This window comes from Struthio camelus, chromosome 11 (genome assembly GCF_040807025.1).
Source record: "Struthio camelus isolate bStrCam1 chromosome 11, bStrCam1.hap1, whole genome shotgun sequence".
NCBI classification, from domain to species: Eukaryota; Metazoa; Chordata; class Aves; order Struthioniformes; family Struthionidae; genus Struthio; species Struthio camelus.
The window spans coordinates 21359360-21383344 of NC_090952.1; positions in this window are offsets into that span (position 1 = coordinate 21359360).

Consider the following 23985-nt stretch of genomic DNA (forward strand, 5'->3'; position numbering starts at 1 on the left):
TTTCTGAAGTACCAGAGTAAACTGAATACCACAAAATACAGTGGAATTTGAGCTCTATTTTCCGTTTGTATTTTTGAAAACTTATTCCTATGGGCCACACTATATATCTTTACTCAAAACCATTTCAATTCCTATCTGTTATAAACATATATGAAGAGATGCTCCAGTCCTCATAAAAGTGTACTATCTGATCTTCACTCTTATTGTTGTGTAAGAAGGGGGAAAAAAAAACAGGAAAGCAATTAAATTTATCTTTGCTATTGTTTTCAGAGATTCCTTAAGAAAATGTGGATCTGGCCAAGTTGAATTGTTTAACAGGAGCAGTCAGTAAGTCAGCAAATATTGCTCTGAAACGTCCAGCTTTGGAAGTTCTATTTTTAGGTTGGATTTGCTGGTGCTGTTAAAAACTAATTGACCAAAATGTACAAAAAATCTGACAACTTTGACTTATTTTTTACAACCAACAATAAATAGAATTTCACATCATAATTTCACGTTTAAGAAGAGGAAGCCTGGTATTTGCGAGGATTACACTATAGTCCTTTTCTAATGTTTCCTGTCATTAGATGTCTATGTTCCTGAGGATTCAAATTGGCTTTATTTGTGAAGGATGTGGCTTGAGATAATTTTATTTCTCAGCAACAATAGGAACAACAGTAACAGCAGCAAAGGATTGATACTCGAATTGGAAACTGAATGATCTTGACCCTTCCTTTAGCGCTTTGTTCATTCTACTACCATCAGATTGTTTGCTGCCCTGAACTGCGGACTACTAATCTCCTAGCTAGAGAGATGCTGAACCCTCAAGCAAGATACTGTAATGACTGGTATAAAACAGAAATCTGAACAAGCTGTTAAGCAAAATTTAATCACCCTTCTTTCTGTGTCTTTACTGAGGTAATGTTAAAGACATTTTTACACTGAGGAAAAATATTAGAAAAATGAAATTGCAATTAAATATTCTTCTGTAAATAATCAGATCCACTATGATAAAAGCAGATTAGAAAATCTTCCTTAAAAGCCATTAATTATTCCATAAAATTTAGAAGACTTCTGTTGGTAGTGTTTTGCTCATGAGATATCTTCCTCTGATGTAACTGACAAATTTAATGCAATATATGTTTCAATCAGAATAGCCTGAAATCTATTTCTTGGTTAAAAGCTTAAAATCAGTAAGATCTTAAGAAGAATATGGAAATGAATTCAACATATTCAATTAGAAATATCTGCATTTACATAAACCAGTCATCTTCTGTTTCAGTTTGGACTGCAATAGATGATTTGGTTTGGATTTCCATTCCACATCAATGTTACAATGGTTTGTTTTTCTTAGGTGCCTGAAGGTACAAACACCTTTCTAATTTAAGCACTCCGCATTACATTTTGGAAATACCTGCCTCTCTGTGTTGACTTTAGAGGTCATTTAGGAATCTAATTATGTTTTTTTGAGTGCACCTGAGTGCCGTGTTAGCAAAATTCAAATGCATATTTTAAGAATGAAACATTTCAATATTAATAAAACAAAGTAATTTCACATTTTTGTTTTGAAGAAATTTTACAGGGTTTCTTATGATTTTGAAAGATTGGATACGCTGGAATTTCTTACAAGACAAGATAATTCTGTTTTTGAGCAATTACAGTGACAAACACTGTCATGGAAAAAGGGTAAACAGCAAATCTTATAGTCTCAATATCAAGGTTTATGAGCATGAAGATTTTAAAATACAGCTCAGATGACAAAGCCATGAAATGCATGCAAGGCTGCAGGTGGCTGTGCTATGTTCAAGTTGTATTCTAGATTTGACATAGCTAAGGACTCCTATAAGTAGAAAAGTTACAAAAATGAGTTTTGTGGAAAGCAGAGCCAACTATTTGTTGAACTACTGCTCTGATGAAATAGAATAGCATTTCTATTTTAGACAATCTTCATTTCCTCTTCACTGAGTCTATAAGGCAGTATGTGATCTGTGATGTTCCCATCGTATCAGCAACCTTCCAGTGCAGCAGCGAGCCCTTATGAGGAAAATGTAGTGCTGATAATGCTGAAATGCCATATGTGAGGATGATATAAAACCAAGTTTAAAGGAGACCAAAAAAACCTGTGATTGACATTTCACATGGTGCAATAAATGATAAGTAGTCCCTAAACTCTCTCCCTATGCAGAGTAGGTAACTTTCCTTATTGTGAAAACGGTATTCAACTTTGATTCAATGTTCAAAGTCTTCTGAGCCCTAGAAGTTAAAATTATTAGAGGGAGTGAATCTGATTTTGCTTCAAGGAATAAACAATGTTTATCTGCTTGAGGTCCTACGTTTTAGATCATACTAAAATAAATAAATCTGTGCACATACACAGATAGACAATGAATTCAAACTTCATAAATCTCTTTGTTTATACTATACTGCCTAGTTCCTTTATCATGACGGAGATTTCTAGATTATGCTGCCGTTTTTTGTTATTCTTACTTACAGCTTATCATAGCTCTCATTTCCTCCCATATGTGCTGTTTTGCATTTTTTCTTCTAGTATTTTCATCAACTTACTCCTCTTTCGTACCACTACTTATGCAGGATATCTTCCCCCATTCTATTCTTATCTAGGAAGTACTCAGTCTATTATTTTTACTTAAGATGCCTCTTAATAACATGATCTAAAAGACAGAGCCCAGACTGCTATGACATGATTTATTTACTGATTGCTTTAAGACCCAGAAACTATTTTAACTAGGTATGATAATATCCCATGTAATTTTACAGTAATATGTATACATTATATAGAGAATATGTTTCATAATAAAAATATCAGTTTCAGGATTTGTTAATCACTTTTAGAGATTCAAAATAAATTTTAAAAACAAAGCCTGTTCCAACCATCAGTCTGATGAAATAAAAGCCAGAAAGAAACTTGAAGTGTATCTGCAATGGGTCAGGGGAAATAATTTCAAAAAGCTTTATCCTGAACATTCAGTGAGCAGAAACTGGTGTTTCTGGATCAACTTGCTTTGGAAAAAAGTCACTGTATAACTCCTAGACTGCAAACTTTTTAACAGTTTGCTAAAGATATTTAAAGCTAATAAACTACCAACCTGATATTTTGCTTATTGTTCTTTGGTCATGTAAATAATAGGATGCTATTTCTATACCTTAACTAATTGATTCTAATACTTCTTAGAACTGCAAATTCAAACAGTTTTTCTCAATATTCTTCAAATTTCAGTGTAGAGAAATTAACTGAAGTCTAAAGGTGTTTCTGCAGTTAACTTGCACTTTCAGAGACCAGTTCCCACATCTTCCCAGTTTCCTTTGATTCTTTTTTTTTTATTTTTATTTTTCCCCCCCTAGCAGCATTTTGGTGTCTGAATAACGTCTCCTTGATGATGGTTTTTCTGTTTGATAGAGTACAAGCCTGAGACAAGGCTAAAGTATGGATGTTCTACACAAAAAAGGAAAATAAAAGTTAAAATAATATATTACAGGAAAGCTGATACTGATTACTTTGGAATAAAAGTGGTAAACAAGGGTCTGTAAAATGTATTCTAGTCCAAGAAGAAAATACTTTATTGGAATTATAATAAATTGCTAAGGTATTATTAATCACAATACATTAATATTTTGGTTTAATTTACTGCGTTACTATAAGCCATTATTTTTAAAAAAAGCACAGTTCTAGTACAGCAGTGATACGATAGTGTTGTAGGATAATATTACAAGAGCAAACAACTTTTTAACTTACAGGTCATAAATGAATTAATTTTATCAATGAATGAACCCTCTCCAAGCTTTTCAGATGTCAGTCACCACCACCTTTCAGTTCAAAAAAACATTACCATTTTGGTAACTTTACAACACAGTAAACACGACCTATACTAAATGACACTAATTCCTCATTATTATAAAATTCAGATGCCTTCTTGCTTACAAACATAAGAAGTAAAAAGTTTCCATTTAATGCATTAAAGTATGCTTAGGACCAGAGTAACTTCACAGAAGCACAGTATCATGAAACAGTTGGGGCGGAAGGGCCCCCTGGGGATCATTTGTTCCAACCCCCCCATGCTCAATGGGTCAGCTAGAACAGGTTGTTTAGGACCATGTCCACTCAGGTTTTGAATGTCTCCAAGCATGGAGACTCCACAACCTCTCTGGGCAACCTGCTCCAGTGTTCAACCACCCTCACAGCAAATAAATGTTTTCTTATATTCAGACGGAATTTCCTGTGATACAGTTTGTGCCTGTTGCCTCCCATCCTATCACTGGGCACCACCGAGAAGAGTCTGACCCCATCCTCTTGACACCCTCCCTTCAGATACTTATACACATTGATCAGATCCCCCCTTCCCCCCTCAGTCTTCTCTTTCCCAGGCTGAACCGGCCCAGCTCTCTCAGCCTTTCCTCATATGAGAGATTCTCTCATCCCGTAATCATCTTTGTGGCCCTTCACTGGGCTCACTCCAGTAGCTCTGTATCTCTCTTATACTGGAGAGCTCAGAACTAGGCCCGGCACTCCAGATGTGCCTTCACCAGGGCTGAGTAGTGAGGAAAGATCACCTCCCTTGACCTGCTGGCAATGCTCTTCCTAATGCAGCCCAGGATACCATTGGCCTTCCTTGCCACAAGGGCACACTGCTGGCTCACAGTCACCTTGTTGTGCACCAAGATCCTCCAATCCAATTACTTTGTTTATGTTCAAAATTATTTTTAATTTAAAAAACTTGCAGATTTCTAAGAAAATCAGTAGCAATTATAAATACAGCTTCCAGTAAAAGGACATCAATCTGTTCCTGCTGGGAATATCTATGCAGAATATCTGCTTGGAAAGTCACAATAACTTGAATTCCCTTACTCACCCAGATGTGTTTTCATTGGATAAACCAATATCCTCTTTTCTTTGATCTATGACCTAATGCCTGCCAATTTGAACTGTGCTGCTAAAAGATTTTTAATATTTCCATTTGTAGTTATATTTTTCCTCTTTCTTGAATATTGCTTTCATTATTATTAAATTTAGCAACTTACATTGCTACTTCAGAATCCCTGCAATTGAATTTACCATTCCAATTTAATACAAATTTTAACTTCGTATCTGGAAGTTCTTTATCTTAAATCTAAGTTATTCTTGTGCGTTGCTCTTCTGGCCATGATGTCCTGCTATTCATTTACTATGAGTATAAAAGTTTTTATGGTTTTGCCTTCCCTTTACGTCTTTCAGATAAACATAACCTTCTTTTTCTAATGAAATCCTTAGACCAAAGAATTTATTATAGTTATTCTTACCACTTGCCTTAGGGAGGTATATACTTCATGAACATACTCAGTTTTGTTTTCCCATTGTAAGAATTAATGCATTGACCTGCACTTTGCTGCACGATGTTAATTTTTCTTATCATTCTGCCATAGAAAGAGAAACTAAGGAGTGTATCAAATTAAAACTTGTGGATGTTACATTTTCACATCCTCAACTTCTAAACTTTACCCTCATACAAAATGAACTAATTTTTTAATCTATAGGTGAAAACAGAAAACTGGCCCTCTCTGACTTTTAAAGATTTTTAGAATAAATAAGTCTACTGTCTTTAATTTCTGTCTACATTTCTCCGGGTTCACTGGAAAGCTCAGTCTGAAACTCGGAGTTCATTCCTACATAACCTATGTTTTCAATTATGTTATTTTCATTAAGTCCATAACCATAGTATTTGACTTAAGTTTTCAGATTTTAGGGTATTTCTGCCATAGCTGTTTTGTTGAGCCCCACTGTCTTTGAGTTATATGGCTTATTTCAATCCAAGTCACTTGCATAATATGAGTTAAAACATTTGCTACTGCATGAATTTTCTTATTATAAAAAGACTGAGGGGTTGAATTGCTTCCTAAAATAATATTATTCATATGTTCTCAGTTACACAATCAATCAGTTACGGTACTGTTGATTAAAATAATGAGCCCAAGAGAAAAAAATTAAGTGAGAATCAAACCTATCCCCTTTGAAAATTTAGCCTGCTATTCTGAATTACAGCAGAGAATAAATCTAGTGACTGGCCAGGTACTTTGGTAAGCAGGCAGCTCAATGCATTTGAAAGATATTTAAGTCTATCATTCAGAGAAGTTAAAAGCAAATGAGATTGCAATAACAAACCAACAACTTGCTTATTCAAAATCTGAAAATTGAATAGCTCAGCATTCCTCTTAAAAACAGTTGAAACTATCACGTTTTATATCTGCTTTTTAACACTTAATTGTTATTTAAGTGAATTTGCCATAATTATGTTAAAAAAGCATTATCATCGATCAAAATGCACAACTTTTCCAGAAAAAGATATTAATGTCTGATTTCAAGAATAAAAATATCTTATGCTCTTTTTTGCTAATACTTTTCTTGGTAATTATGTTGTTTATCAAAGTTAGAGAGTGCACTTGTTTGTTCTTTTATTATCAAATTCTTAATTTTCCAAATTGCCTATAATAATTCTTAGTCCAAAACGTTTCCCAAAGTAATAATTGAAGTTCACAGATTATTGAGGAGGCAAAGCAACTGGAGATGCATTTTTGAAAGAGCAGCTCTGATTCAGTCAGAGGCTTGATAACAAGGGTGATAACTTGATAAATATTACTGCTGTAACTCCAACACACATATTTAACTAGAAGAAGTAATTCCAGAATTTTCACACAAGCTCACGATAGGGATGTGTAATCCTTAAAACTGTAACATTATTATTTCTCTAGTCCTTTTCATGACAAGATACACATTTTTAAGGTCGTCATCTGTTTTTCTTGCTGCCAAAACTGCAGTCATTCAATTTTTCCATTCATTGCACTGTGACTCACTATTTTGTAACTCAGACATGTTGTCTCAGTTGTGTCTCTCTTCCTGGAAGAAATCTTATTGTAAAGAAGTGAAATTTCTCCTGTGCAGAGGAAAAAACAGAAGATATATATTCCTTTTAAGACCTAAGTCAAATTGTAATGGAGAATGCAGCAGTGTACAGGTCATGCATTACCCTGCTGCACAGGCATAAACTTAACCCCAGATGATTAATTTTTGAATTATATAAATTCAATTTAGAAGCTATAGACAGAAATGAGAACAGAAGGTCTGATAGGGTACCAAAAAAGTCTTTAATGTTATTTCAGTCATAGTTCTTAAGGCTTTCTGACTACAGGATCACAATTTTCCAATGGTTCTTGCACAGCTTCCACAGCTGTGTAACTGCACAGGATTAGAAAGAACATGGAACCCCTTCTTTCAGCTTCATCCTACAGAAATAACAAGTATTTAAATACTCACTCATGAAGAACCTTTTCTGGCCAAATCTAAGGTAGACAGTCAGTTGCGTGATGGTGTCACAACTTGTATACCCATGTTTATCGTAAGACAGTTTTGCAAAGGACTTTGTATTATATGGGAGATTGCTGGTATTCAGCATTTCATGACTGGCAGTAGAATCCAAAAGCTTAATATGGCATACTTGACCAGAAATATCCAAGAACGTATAGGTAAGCAAACAAAGAAACAAAACCAGTAAAGTGTTAAGAACATGGGGAAAAACCCCTGTAATACTGATGGTGAACTTTGGAGCTAGAAGAAGGAATCAAAAAGTTTCCTTTCTGATCTTAAGCCTTGTGATTTTTTCTTGGGATAGAATGTACTGAAACACTGTATTCTGCAGGAAAAGGCTATAAAATATAGACCTAGATTTGTAGATACAGGTGTACAATATTAAAGAGAATAGACTTAGAAAATAACAAAACTTGGCAGCCAGCGAGACTAAGTTATTGTTCTGTAAAGGGGGGAGACAAGTAACCCCTTTAGCCATGAGGCTCATCTTTTTGTGTCATGCACTCTGTGTAAGAAAGAGAAAATCTGCATTAAAAGAAAGATCTTCATCCTTCTGCAGGGTATGGTTTGGCTAGTTGACTTTAGTGGGATTAGTCTCAAAGTCTAAAGAAGACTGTTCTGGAGAACAGCATGGAATTTTTTTCTATACTATTTTAAATCAAGGTTCCGTATTCTGTTCAGTTCAATATTTGATTTTATTTTTAAATATTTGGAAATTATTTAGTAAAGTAATTTTTGTTCATTAACACTGTCTGAAAAAAATTAGCCAAATTACTCGTGATAAATAGTGGCATCAAACTTTCTCCTTGACCTACTGGAAGCCATTATCAACATCCCATTTGACCAAATCCTTGGTGAATTCAGTTTACTAAGCACCGGTCATGCTTAGCCCATACTCAGAAAACTAGTGAAATCAGATTTGTGCAGCCTACCTAGATGAAACATATTCATTTTCAAAAATGAAGTGATTTTCAGGTGCCTCAGCATTTGGATGCCCAAGTTAATACATTTTCAAAAGGCCTGTTCTTCATAGTTTAACACTTTCAAGAAAAGTCAGGCCAAGGTTTTAATTTGCCATAATGCCTTCTAGCAGCAGTTTTCCTCTTGAGTACTCAGGAATATTAGTTGCATAATGTGGAGAAGGTTACTGCTCTTCATATTGAATCTGTCCTATGGGAAGAAGATCTATGACTACAAGAATTAAACATATTCAAAACTTGTTTTCTTCCATAGTGAAGTGCATTATTTATTAACTACAAAGGTAGATAATCACTGTGTAAGCTAGACAGGACATTGTGTCTAACTCCACAACCTTGTCAATCTCACTGTGCAGAGATTCACTCAGTTCTTATATTTTTGCAATATTTATTGGCGGGGGTGGGGGTGCACTGTATCAATTTCCTTAAAAGCCACCTGAATTAAATGCATTAGAGCCATTGACGTTGGTTCAAGACTCTCAAGCGCTCAACTGTGATGTAGAACAACTGATATTTCTCTTAGAATGTAGAACTCTGCTTTCCAAAATGTAACTCCTATAATCACTCTGATTTATAGTGCTGCTGGTTAGGAACATACACTGTTTAATGTATTCCTTTAATTTAAGTCTAGGTATAATTAAAGCGAAAGAAGAAAAGGAGTTCCAAATTCACTACCTTTGGTTCTTCAGAGATTAGAAAAGTAGAGTTGTTTAAGAAACATAATAATAATAGTACAATATCCAGGTATGTTCTTTACCACACAGGATCGTTCCTGGAGATTTACAGCAATATGCCTCTAGGTGTTTGTATCTATTCTGTTTGTTATATTTCAGACCCTATAGAATTTTTCTCCGGCTTTGGATGATCTGGCCATTGACTACATTCCCACCATCTAAATGTATAGGAAAAAACTCTGCCCAAGTCCGTCTCTGTCACCTCATCCTCGGTGTTTTTAAATTCCCTTTCTAACTCCATTTTCTTTTTATTTTCCCCTACGTCTTTTCTACTTTAAAAGCTCTTTATAATCATGTTGAGTAAGTAATTAATATTTTTGAAGCAAAAGCTAGTTGGATTTTGTTAGTCTTTAATGAACACCTTCTTGATAGACTAACATTTGCTTCTCCAGCAAAAGGAGGAGGAGAGAAGACTATTGAAAAAATAATAATCATAAAGGTGTTAAAATGCATAGTTCATAATCTTGGGCAGAATTTGTAAGTTATGCATAGACAGATTCCCCAAATTGTCATAGCAGCTGTTCTGCAGGGGAATTCCACTCAGTTTCTAGTTTTATTTAGAAGACAGTTGTAGCAGGAACCTGCAGCTTAATTCTTGTTAACCAATTTACCCACAGATTAGAACTGCGAACGTGTTTTATCAGATTTCTCTCACAACGTGCTGTAGAAATACTGTCTTCTCTGTGTTTGCTGAAAGAACGTCTTATACTTGCAATTAATATAAGAAGATTATCTAGGGAGTTCTCAGGGTTCAAAAATTAAAAGATACATTGCATTGCTCATCTAAATGTTGTTATTAGGATACATATGCTAATCTGATTGACATTTATAAGCAAAGAACATATGAAAAATCTTCTATAGTAGGAAAGACACTGTTGAACAGCTTTGTATGCTGGGTGACTTTAGGCTAATTGGGACTACTTATCCTACCTACTGCTCACAATCCTTTTCTAGTGAGAAAAGTCTTTATTTACTTAGAGTAAATTTTTGTAATTGCTCATAGACCTAATTCATAAATCAGATAACTCTGAACTGTTTCGTTAATAAGTGCTTCCACTTTTACCTATTAAAAGGTCCAACTAACAGTTTGGTACCCTGACAACACAAACAGTAGAGCATAATTCCTTGATAAGAAGTACAATTTCTAATTAAATACTCAGATGTTACAGCAGGAGCTAAGTTTCAGGGATGATATCTTCAGAGATAGTCTTTGGGGCAGCTGGCAAAATTTTGCTGTATTTTAATTTTACTGATGTTGTCTATTCGCAAACATACAGGAGCAGAAGCTTCTTACTCAACATGTATAGCGTGACCAAACACAGTCCAGGCTTCCCTCCCACTGTCTTTTCTGTCAGCCTTAAAGTAGGTTTAAGGTTCTCCTTGCTCATTTAGTACTTAGCTGTTACAGATATTTTTTCATTTTTAAGTAACTCCCCAATTCCATACCACTTTTAGTATCTTTGTAGTTATTTAATATATGGGAAATACATGGATTTTTGGCAGATCATTTTGTTTCAGATCTCTTTCATGTGAGGTCATTAACTTATAAAGTACTAAATTCTTTGAAGCTGGTCAGGGAGACCAAGTCCATAAACTCTAAACAGTAGGAAAGTACAGGTGAAAGTAAAAGGAGCTGGAATAAAAAAAACATTTTTTTAAAGAGTTAGAAAATTTGAGGCATTTGAATAGTTTTATATAACTTATTTGTTTAGCATTTCAAATTTAGAATATGAGGTTTTTTTTAATATATTATCCATTACAGAAAGGCACAGGTGACACAGAATTGGAAAAAAATTTAAATGTATTTGCTGCCTGAGGTGGTTTTTTGTTTGTTATCGACTCATGTTACCTCATTCAGTGAGCTGTAACTAAAGATTAAATAATAACAATAAAAACAACACTCCTAGGGGAAATACTTAGTTCTGTGATCTCTTTCATGTATAAAGGTCTATATCAAGATCTGATTACACAGAGAAGCACCCTACTCTTCTATTGTTGTTTTATATGGTTGCTGTCAGTATTAACATTTTTGGAGAACATAGCACACACAGAACTGCGCAGAATGGTTGAGGTTTGAAGGGACCTTTAGAGATCGTCTAGTTCAATGCCCCTCCTCAAGCAGGGTCAGCTAGAGCAGGTTGCCCAGGCCTCTGTCCAGAGAGCTATTGAATATCTCCAAGCATGGAGACTCCACAACCTCTCTGGGCAACCTGCTCCAGTGTTCAACCACCCTCAAGGAACTTCTTGTGTTTCAATTTGTGCCTGTTGCCTTGTTCTATCACTGGGCACCACTGAGAAGAGTCTGACCCCATCCTCTTGACACCCTCCCTTCAGATACTTATATACATTGATCAGATCCTCCCCCCCAGTCTTCTCTTTCCCAGGCTGAACCGGCCCAGCTCTCTCAGCCTTTCCTCATATGAGAGATTCTCTCATCCCGTAATCATCTTTGTGGCCCTTCACTGGACTCACTCCAGTAGCTCTGTATCTCTCTTATACTGGAGAGCTCAGAACTAGGCCCGGCACTCCAGATGTGCCTTCACCAGGGCTGAGTAGTGAGGAAAGATCACCTCCCTTGACCTGCTGGCAATGCTCTTCCTAATGCAGCCCAGGATACCATTGGTCACAAGGGCACATTTCTGGCTCACGGTCAACTTGTCCGTCAGGACTCCCAGGTCCTTCTCTACAGAGCTACATATTGCCAACCTGTTGTCAGCATATTGTTGCTAGCATCCTTGGTGCTAGACGGATTCTGTGGGGGAGCCTGGATATTTATCCTATCCTATCCAGTCCAGGACATGTGCTTCACTGAAGCTACATAAGTACAGAGAATTGAGGTCCAAAGAGTGTATAAGTATTGAGGTCCAAAGAGTGACCTCAGTAATGCTGTGTGCTCTTTATATCAAAATTCTGTCTCCTCCTTGCCATTTAGACTCTGCATATGGGAAAAGTTGGACTCTACATTCATTTTCTTCTGTGTGTTCCAAGGAAACTGCAAATGTTCACAACACTTAAGAAATCTGTGTAGTAAATGATGATAAAGCCCAGTATTGGAGGGATTACTGTGACATCTCCAGCTTGGGTAGCACAGTGCTTAAAATCAGGGCCCTTGGCTTTGGCACCAACATTTTGCTTCGGAGAGCTACTTAAATGCCAAAGTTACCTAGGTCCCTGGGAAACATACAGACTTCTAATGGCTGGTTCACAGTGGGTGGAAGCATTGGCTTGGCTGTTGCCTAGAATAGTCTAACAGCAAACAACAGAGGAATGTACGTGTCCACCTCTTGCAGTTTTCGTGTTTAAGAGCTGCATATTAAATGCTTCATCCGTTTGCTGACCGTGGCCTTCTCCTGAGGGGGTCTACTCAGCTGAACAGGGCACACACAAGCATTACACAGCTGTTGCAGGGGAAATCTCTAACAGCAGGTATACTTCTCAAAGTTTATTTGGTAAAGCAAATTCTCAGGTTACCAGCAGTATCTCAGCAACCAAGTAACAGCTGCTTTGTTTTTTAACCCTCCCCACCCCCAAATTCCATCTATAAGAGTTGATTCACTTAAAATAGAATGATTTATGCCTATTCTTTCCTTCAAATCCATGATCTTTTCTTTACATGGTTATGGTAAGACTAGTTAAGGGAGAGCCCTGATTCTCACTGCTGAAGTATGATGGATCACCTCAGTGTCAGTTCATGTTTGGAACTCCTTAGTTTCCTGTAAAGTTTTGGAGTTGGCATGATCCCAGCTGATAAAAAGATAGGCAGGTTTTTTTGGGTTTTTTTTTTGCACAGTGGTAAGGAATTCCAAAATAATTAACCTTTTTCTATCACACTTATGCCTACATGCCTGCAGGTAGCACAATATAAACTACCGCTTTGCTCATGCACATTTCATTCATGGTTTTAATGATTATGCTCAAAATTCTCAATTTCACTTTTAGCAGATGCTACTTAACCAGTAACACAGACAAGTAAAAAAATAGCAGTCATTTAATGGACACATAAGGTCTCCTTGAGCTTCATTCTGTTTACCTCTTCCTTCTGTAAATATGCCACATTTCCAAATCCTGCGCTCAGCCACTTCACTGCAACACATACTCCAGCCAAAATAGATGCAATGATGGCCTGTTTACTTGATACAGGTCTCACTTCATCATATGACAAAAAAGTATTTGCTTTCTGTTGAGTAAAGTTTCATGAATGCTGACCAGGAGGGGTACATAATAATGTGAAATACATTCTTGCCACAGTATTAAGTTCAATTTGAAAATTTGAGCTTTTTTTTTTCTAGTTAAATATTAGTTAAAATTTTATGCTATTTTATTTAACAGACACAAAACATTAGTATGTGTTAAAAATCTGCAAATACCTGTAGTGAGTTTTAAAACTCATGTTTTCTTTAAAAATCAGGAGGAAAAACTAATATTACATAACATTGTAAAAAAGTCCAAAAAACAAATAATGAACATTTTCCACTTTCTCCATGTTCTGTAAGAATAAGAAGGTCTATCTAACCCAGGATCTAGCTGAGAACAATGGTGTGTTTAGCCTATTTTCCTGCATCTAAGCAGTGGCCAGTAGCAGCTACCTGGAGAAATGTACATGGTAGGAAGTTATACTGTGGTACTCTGCCAGCTTATAGCAGTCTGTATCAAAGGAACTTTTCTGTTTAGCAGTGCTGTTGGACTTTTCTTCAACTTATTCTTCTAATTACTAACATAACTCCCATTGTCTTAGCATCTACTGAATCTAGCAGCAAAGAGCTTCGTTCTTAAACTGTGCGTTACATAAAGAATTTTCTCTTTTTGCTCGTTCTGAAACTGCCAGCTGCTAGTTTTGTTTGATGCCTCCTAGTTCTTGTATTACAAGAGACAGCTAAATATAACTCCTGAGTCACCATCTCCATGCCACCCATGACTTTTATAGACCTCTAGAAAAACTTAGTGGTCTTTTTTGCTGACTGAAAAATCCTAGTCAATTTAGCCTCATGGAAATCATGGAATACATTTTTACTTTTCCTGTACTTTTACTATGCAAGTGACCTGAAATGCACAAGGGATTCAAAGGCATATCATGGACTTCTGTGGTGACATAATGATGTTTTCAGTTTTATTCTCTATTCACTTCTTAACAATCGTTAACATTCAACTGCTTTGTGCCAGCCACCAAACTGATGATTTCATAGAACTGTTTATCATAACTCCAGCATCACTTTTCTAAATGGTAACAGGTAGGTCAGAGCCCACCACTGTAAATGCAAACTGAGAATTTTTTCTTGGTGTGTTTTTTTTTTTTATGTCTCTCAAGATTATGTTTTATCTGCTATTTTATTGTGACATTTTTCGGAAACTCTTGCAATAGAATCTCATTTTTGTTACCATGAATAGATTAGAGACAACAGAAAACTTTATCACTTAGTAAAGGGTTTTTTTTTTCAGTTAATTTCTGAGTATAGGATCCTGTACAGATACCTCTGAACAAGCTTCCTACACTGTGAAAACTGATCAGCTTATCTAGATCCCCAAGCAGCTTCCTTTCTTTGGAAGCCGCTAGCGAGGGCTCTTGTCAAAGCCTTTTGTCATGGTATTGTAAGCCTCTAGCATCTCTGTGCATATTTGAGAATCACATCCTCAGTCAACTTTATATTGTAAAGTTTGGGACTAATTTCACCTAGCATTCTAAATATAGATTTATTTCATTTAAATTATGAATTAATGAAGTTAAACTGTTAGATTCTGTAATTTATATCACTGGATTACAGGTATTTACTATGCAAATTTTAAAAACTACTTTCTGCAAGTTTTATTGCGTACTTAGCTATGCTCCTAAAGCTAAATACATTTTCTAAAGCTAACTGAACTTTAGATCTGGATGTATTTTGCACTCTCTCTAGATATAATGCTCTATGCATTAGCTGAGGGCCAAGCTCCCAGCTTGGAAAGTATTCTTTATGCAGTTATGCTATGAGACAGCATAACAGTATTTTTCTATCAAAAATGGAAATGGCATTCTGTATTCACTCTTATAATGCTTTCTGTGCACATTTGGTCAGTGTATCTGTCTCAGAAATTGCTAAGAGAGTGATTAGAATTTACCTATCTGCTAAAAATATACAAAATGTATTTGTCCTAAGTGAAAGGATCAGTAAAATCTAGCAAGGCTTGTATATATGTATGTGTTTTTGAACATCCTTCAAATTAATATGATGAAAGGTACTATCACAACGTAGAAAACTTCCCTACAAGATCTGAAAAACCGCAATTTTGTCTTCTTGTTCTTCCCCATCTTCAGCAGGACTCTAGAAGCAGAGTCCTATAACGCAAGAAAGAGAATCATTTGTGGCTCAAAGTAATGGCTGCCAGAGAAGTGCCGAGAATGGGGTCCTTTCTCCAAAACGCCAGTCAGTGCATCTTCTCCCCTTGCCACCTGACCTCCTTTGAGAGGAGAAGTGCCACGAGCAAATTCCAGCCTACACGGGCAGCTGCAGAACAGCTCCATTTTATGCTTGCTCATTAATCTCTTCTTCCTTTCCCTACTCCCCTCACCTGGGCTTGCTTCCTTTTTCTTTCCATTTAGATAATCCTGTTGTAAGTGACTGGCACTCCCTTCTCTTCTCTTCTTCCTGCCACCTGCCCCAAACCAAACACATACAAAGCAACTTGTTTGGTGAGCAGTAGAAAAAAAGAAGTCTGCCTTCCTATGGATTTCTGCCTTTTGTCCAGTAAACACTCCTCCCCCACAACTCAGTAACCTCAGCTGTTCCCCTTTCCCCTATGGCTTCATCACCAGGCAAGGCCAGTCAAGAAGTAGGTACATGCTCTTAGAAAATTTCTGTATTTCTCTGTCCCTTAAAAGCAAAATCTGCTGATTTTACAGCATGTTTATGACAGTAGTTTTTCAAAAACTATTTGAGTAATAATGAATTAGATTGTATATATGTAAATATACTGCAGTACATAGAACCAAATGTTTACTCAAATAATATAGGAGGGTTAGGGACAAAAGTTCCTATATGTATAAAACCCATCATTACAACAAAAACTAAAGCAGGTGTGTAACAAATCTAACACAGGTAGCTTTGTTTAACTGTGTGTTTTGTAAACAAGTACGGTCTGCAGATAATTACAGAATAGTCTTCTTGAAGACAGAATAACAATGTTTAGGTTAACATTTACTATAAAAGAAAAGTTTTAATATTGAAAAGACTTAAAAAAGATATTATGAGAACTTACCATCATAGTTTTGTAAAGAAAGTTCTATAGAGTATCCTTTTTTTCCTGAACCAAAGGAAAGAAACCCTGAAAAAGCTTTATAGAAATGTTTGTGTGCCCTTCCATATGCCACAGTGTAATAGACAATAACAGGACTGTTTATATCGTCATTTTTTACTCTTTTTTTTTTAAATTTTAGTATTTGCTAGTTTTCTTATGCTCCCTGAAGATTTTCATCTTGCAAATAAAAGAGCTTAATTATTTCTATCATGGAAGGATTAGTGTTCCCATGAGCTGATTCTTTCTGTTTAAAAATCATTGTAGGTATAATAAAATGCAAGTAGTTCATGACCGCTGCAGCTGCTTCACAAATTAGCAGAGTGAAAAACAGGAGAAAAGAGATTCTTAAAAAGAGAGGATTAAAAATAAAACTAAACAAAACTGGTGCCATTAATGCATAGTAGCATTCAGGTCAAGACCACGGAGAATAAATTAGTTGAGAAAAGCATAATACAATAGCTGACACCTAAACAACTTTTCATGTTTTTGTGGTTTTCACTATATCGCTGTAAGAGAAGTTTAAGGGTACTACAAAACAGCTGCCAAGAGAACTCTGCGCTGCAAGTCAAGCACTTCAGATGCTCGTACGTATGTGCTCATCTATATATATGCTCACATATATAAAATTTCATTAGATATTAACAAATGAATTTGGGTTTCTCTGTTCTCCTTTACATCAGTGCAGCTATTGACTTCAGATGAGTTATGTCTTATTTACACCTGTGAATGACAGGTCAGCGTCTAGCTCATGATTAGAAAGTTACTTACTTAATGAATGCACCATGAAAACAGTGCATCCTGATACTCTGGTTCTCCTACTAGCTTTAACTACATTTCAGGTAGAAGGGATGACAGATTAACTTCAAGGAGGACGATAAAACTCCCAGAGCTACCCTCTGAGTTCCTCTGGACATGTGGAGTTACTTGTCTACTCTACTTTTTCCTGTCTAGAGTATAGGGCTTTGCCCTCCAAAAGCTGCAGAGAATGAGATTTAACTTTTGGTGTGGGCGCTGCAAAGTTGTACTTCACTTTCTGAACCGTTTTACATTCTTTGCCTGCTTATATAGGAAGTCTCCTTATAACTCTGAGACTCTCACAGCTTTTAAGCTACTCTTGTGTTTCCTGGAGACTTCATGACTTCCCAGCAGAATTTGAACTAGTTAGGGTAAAGAAGACCTTAAAAGTTCTCTTCCTTTTTCTTACCTTTTGGAAGAAACATTAAACTGTCCTTTGAAAATGGGTCGATATGTGTGATTCAGTGGAATACCACAGCCCAAGGGCCAGGCTGGAAAGGTGCTGTAAGATATTCAGAGCAGGGAAGAGAATACCCCCAATACCGAAGCTCTATATTGATATTACATAAATTTGTACAATGGAAGTAGGTGCTTCTATTAGAGTACTAACAATCCAGCCTACTTTGAGAACTCTTTTTTTCTATGACTCACTGTAGCCTTTGATCAGATTCCATCTCTGTTCACTGAACATCCTTGTATTTACTTACCTATTTGAGGTTTTTTGTTTTTTAGTATTTATAAATATAGCATGTTACAGAAAGACTACTGTCTTGTTGTTTGTGGAAACAGTGCTCTGGAATGCTCAATACTGGCTATCATATGCATCTTTAAAATTTTACTTATGGGTGCCATTTTAAGTTATACCTAATCCAATTAAACTCTGAGCAGTTACTGAAAGAGGTGGTCCTATCCCCACTTCCTCTTGCTCCTGTTTTCCTATCTTTACGTTATATTTAGCAGTCATGTAGAAACAATGGAAAGCTGCCTTACCAACCACTCCCTGTTTCCCCCCTGCAAAGTACTAGCTTTCCATCAGACTAGTAAGTGACTTGATCTGCACATCTGCATCTAATGCACTACAACTGTTGAAGGAGGAGAAAATAAGTGCTTCCTTCAGTGGAAGTCTCCAATTACTTTAGTTTATATACATTGTGCAAACATGCTTTAAATTAGTGGACTGCTAGTGGGCTTCTGACTCCTACTTAGTGTGCATTTTTTACTATTTTTCCTTTAAAAGGTGGAAGGCAACTATATTATCTCAGCTCTGTCTTTGTTATCGGCACTTTTAACCTCTCTCGAAACCTTTGTATTATGCTGCATCTTTGCAAAATATTACTGCTGGCATTTGAGGCAATTCCTGATTTATTATTATGTGTCAGTTTAATTAACGTGCTGTTTCACTCCCTCTTCCAGATTGTTAATGAAGATGTTAAATAAACAGGACCAAACAGTGATCCCTGCAGAGCTCCACCAGACACCTCCCACCAACCTGATACAATGCCATTTTTCATTACCCTTTATTTGCACTCAGCCAGCCATTTTTAAATCCAAGTGACAGTACTCCATGTCCAAGCCAATTTAAATTAATTTTGCAAGTAAAGATTTTGTAAGACACCACATCAAATGTTTTACTCAGACCAGATACATTACACATGCTTTCATCCACTAATTTTCTAAAGCTATCAGAAAAAGCAATCAAGCTTTGAAGATTACTAGTACACCCAGCCAGCTTTTTGCTGGTCCATTCACTTACAAAGCCAATCCTGTTATTATTAAAGAACTGCCACTTCTTTAGCTGATAACTGATTAAAACTATGTATTTTTCTAATCCATTACCTTCCCAACATATAATACAGCCCTGATTATTCCTCCTAACTTTTAGGATAGAGCTATATGGGATGTGGCTTAATGTTTTAATTGACAGGTTGTTCCTTTGCTTGAAAAGAACCTATGATTTCAGTAGCTGAGGTTTTGTTCATCTTGCATATTTCCAGCTGGTAGTAGCTTGTACCACCTGTTATTCCTTAGCTCCCAGGATGAAGGCAAGTAGATCCCATACCACCTCTTTAATAATATTAGTGAAGAAACTGGCCGTAGGGTCAAAAAAATGCAGCAGGGCAGGACTAATTCTAGCCAAATCAGATTTATTTCTTTTCACAGCCAGAGGAACATGCCAGTCAAAATAAATTTTCTTTCCCTATTTAACACATTCATTTCCCTAATGTTTCACTGCTTGCTCATGTTGTAAATTCTTGTACTTAACACTTTTTGCTGGAGTTTTTCTCTCTCGGCATACCTACTCCTTACTCTTCTGCATCCCTAAATCTGGCCACATTCCTTTAATACCTGCACCCTTCCTGATAACCTCTTGCTGTGGCACTGAAGTATTGTGTATATTTTCCTAGTTATGGTCTCGGACACAGAGAAACTCAGTGACTTATTTCACGTTGCTTATAAATGCTTTAGTAAAATTGGTGGGGGGGGAGGGGAAGGGGGAGCTCACGAACACTAATTTTTTACTTCCTAAGTACCTTGCCAACATGCTGACTACTGAGCTGTTCTTTTACAGATTTCCCTACTAAAACATTTTCTTATTCTTGCTAGCACCATTGAAATACCGTTCCTGGCAAACTCCTTACAACAAAGTAAATTTTGCCTGAGGCTCAGTTCTGTCTCTAGTTTATCTGTCATGCTTTTATTGAAATGGGCCCAAAAACCATACTGCTTTGTTTCTCAAAAATTTTCATACTGCAAATCAGCTTGTTCAGAGTATTTTCAAATTTAAATATCAGATTTATAAAATCTGCTTACGTTTTTGTAGTTCTCTTGAGTTCAGGTCACTGGAATCCTACAATGGGTTTCTTAGGAGTCTTTATTTACTTATTTATTAAAATTACTCGAATCTTGCATTTAAGTCTTTCAGCATCACAGTGGAATGATTACACCAGGTTAACTTCTTTGCATGCATTAAGGTAGAAAATGCATTGATTTTCCTTGCAATGATAAGGCAAGCAAAGGTCATAGCTCCCCCAAAACCTAAATTTAGCAAGATTCATGCATAGCACAATTCACTTAACAAGAATAAAAATGTGGGTGCGGGAAGCAGTGTATCATTGTTAGCTTTGATTCCCCAGGGGAAAGAATATCAAAACAATACAATAAAAAAAAAACTTAAAAGTCTCTTATTAAGACTTAAGTAGTACTGTATAATTCTATTGTGAGCTGGAATATAATTAAAGCAGGCTTCAGTCTTCTTTTTTCTAGTCTTTTATTTAAAATATCCTGGTTTTAGATGCTTCCATGCAGATTAGGAGAAGCTGGACACCCATTTGGGGCACTTAGCTTGGTATTTAAATGAGGCTGCAGTTTGGGGAAGCTGCTGTTTCATAAAGGCTTTTGTGGTAATGCATTCATGGCGAGACTGTCAGAAAAAGAGCAAAGCTTTGTTTTAATCAGTGTCCGTAATCCTTAAAAACAAAGACATTGCTGATTAACTCAGTATGATAAGAAATGGCTGGTATCTACAGCGAATTGCATTGATTCAAAAGTCCCTTTTCTCCCCTGATTCACCTTCTGGAGTCTAATGGTCAAGCATCGATTCTCATTTTTCCCCCTTCAAGCTCAGACTAAAGGCCTGAATCTCCAAATTGCCACAGGAAAAGCAAAGACTTGCCTTTGACAACCATCACTTCGAGCGCAAGAAGGTGGTAACTGGGACCTCTCACACTCGACTGCTGCCTGACCGCTACTGCCGATTTCGGCTCGGCAGTTAAACACAGACCTCGGCGGCCAGCACCGCGCGGCGCGGTGCGCTCCCACCTCGGTGAAGGGGTGGCCGCCACCGCGCGGGACGATGCCCGCCGTGGGTGCTGGCCGCTCCCTTGGCGCTGCCGGTGCCCAGGCCCCCGCGCGCAGAAGCTTCTGGAAGGCAGCGCGGCGGCGCCCTGCCGGCAGTGGCCAAGGGGCGGGCAGGGGAGGGGAGGGGAGGGGAGGCCCCTGCCCTTGAAGTAAGGGCCTGGTCTTAGCACCAGTGAACGCCCAGGCAGGATTTGCGTTAACCTGAGGAGCGACTAAACGCTCTGGGTGTAAAATTATCTTCCAGATTGAGCACTGGCTGAAAGAAGTCCGGTTACCTGATTTTGGCCTTACCGTCAGTAAGCAGCAGCTACTTGAAAAAGATCTTAGTAGATTTTAATGATTCTCAGTATAGGTTTTTCTTTTTCTTTTCTTTCTTTTTTCTTTCTTTTTTTTTTCTTTTTCTGCAGCCTTTTTCAAAGAGTGATGCTTTCAGTTTTGGCCAACGTTTATTTCCCAAAGACTGAGGCTTGTCATGTCTCCTGTGACAAATCATTTCATCTCCTGAAGGGCTGTGAAAGACATTGGGCTTAAGGGGCTTGATGAGTATAAATACTTTCACCTGCTTTGCTTCCCCAGTGCTTTGCAGTTGTCTGCTGCTCAGCTTTAGGAGAAGCTGACACCACATCAGTGACAGCTTTGGAGTAGCGGTGGTGGAGGCTGGAGCTTGTGGTGGGTAACACGTCTTCTGCAGGGCATCCTGCTACCTGGAGCTGCTGCCTTTAATAGGTATGTGTGTGTATGTATATATGGAGAGAGAGATTTAGGTACCCGGTTTTCAGTATATCTCATTTGAACACTGGTGTCTGTTAACTCACAGATGTCAAAGCTCTGTTGTTTTGAACCGCAGTGTAGATCCCTGTTTGGGCAGAATGACTTAAATTGTCTATTACGCTCATCTTCAGCAGTATTTCTTTTTAGTTTAAGATTATGCTGTCATTTGGCTTCCATGACTGTCTTTTAGCTTTTATACTGATTTGTGGAGCTTCTGCTTAATGTGGTGTTAGTGACCGAGATACAGGAAAAGGCAAATAAAGGATGAAGATTAAAAAAGAACAGTAATGTTACTGCACCAGAAGGAAGAAAAGTCATGAATGGTGCCTATTCTGAACATTCAAATGTTTATACTATACTGCTCAAAAGAAAGGCCTTCCCTTTAGAAAGGGATTTATTGTATCTGAATGGAAAGGCATGGTTTTATTGCGGGCTGGGAGAGCTAAAATGAGTTTTGCTCCTTGTGTCTCAGTAGCTGATGAAGTGTTTATTCCTGGGTTTATAGCTCATCTTAATTGGTGTCATACCTTTTAGATAAACTCTTGTTTGGTTAACTCCTTCTGAGCTACTGTTGCAGATGGAGTCATGCATTATTAACAGGCAAAAAATACAGAAAACTATAGCAGTTGTTTCACTCCTTAAAAACTGAAATGGAGACTTTTCGAACGGCTTCATCTTCAACGACGTGTTGCAATTTGCACTTGAAGATGAAATAAAAATCCTCATTTCACACTGTAATTGAATTTAGTCTCCAAATTTGGCACAGTAGCTCTTGAGAGGTTAACTGAATTTTCAGTTCACCAAACAAAAGACTTAACATGTTTACTGGAGGTTTGCTCAATTTTTCTCATGTTTCATGAGCTTTATGAAATAGGTTAGTCCAGCCCAACACTAAGTGTTTAACAGCTTCCTGACCTTTGAGATACAGAAAACTTCTCATTGAGTACCACCTGCATTAGTGTATTTCTCTTTATTCACCTTGAGCTAGTTGTTTTAACAAACCAGTCACAGACATCCAGATCCAACAGTTGATGTTGTTTTTCTGGTGCTGCTACAGGAAACGTTTTGACCAAAACCTAACACATAGCTTCCCCCAGCCCCTCTTATTTCTTGAAAAAGATGATTATTTTTTCTCTCATCACTTCTCTATAATGCTCAGTACAAATCATAACAGCTAGGTAGGCCATTGCCCGCTATTTTAAGGGAGAAAATAGGGTTCTGAATGGACATATAGGTGGATGGGAATATAAATTTAGAGGTTTGAACAGGGAAGCTGAGGAACTGTGGAGTTTTTGAAAATGCAGCTGTATTAGCAGATAATTAGCAGGTAATGCTGTAGGAAGGGGCATTTTTATTTGCAACTCAAGAGTAAGGATTATGATGATCCAAAAGAGCATGTAACTTGAAGTGTTGCTGTTTGATTGTTGTAATGTCACTCTCTTACAGATCACATTTCACAATTTTTGTTCCAACTCTGGCAGGTGGCTAGAAATTTAATCTAAAAAAAAATATTTCAACAAAAACACACCTCCAGCCAAACTGAAACTCTTACGTATTTGCACGGATTCAAGAGCTGGAACTACCTGAAGAAGAGGCAAATAATGAAGGACAGACAAAATCCTAAGAACTGTCCTTGTGGCAAAATGTTTCATTAGTGTAAAGATGTTTATCTGATCAGTGCACTTTCTGATCAGTGGAAGGATGGTGATACTAACTCTCCACTCTGCCTACTTGGCTTTCCTCTTTCCTCTAGTGAGACAAGACAACGTGTGTGTGTTTGTTTTTCTTTGTATTCACTTGCTATCTGCTATTAGAAATAGTTAAATGTTTAAAGTAAATAGTTTAGGTAGGTGTCCAAATCAAGGAACATTTTGCTGGAAAGAATAATCTCTCTGTATCCCTTTCTTTCATCATGGTGGTCATTTGGAATCAGATTAGTTTTCTTCCTCTGAAGCGCTTTACAGTGCTGTAAAATCTTTTATCTAAAGTTCTTAGAGTAACACTGTTAGGCTGGAAAAAGAAAGGTTATTCATAGCCTTATTAAAAGTATGCAATAGCTGTCATTGAAGGAAAATCAAGCCAGATATGAACTAGATTGCACCCAGGATGTGACTATTACCTTATCAGAAATTGTCACTTGTCAGAAGAACAGTTGTTTTTGGTTGTGTTTTCCCTGTGTCTTAGAAAACGCCTGTGAATGAATGAGCTTCTCCTTCCCTTCTGATTTGCAAAAGAGAATGAGGAAAGA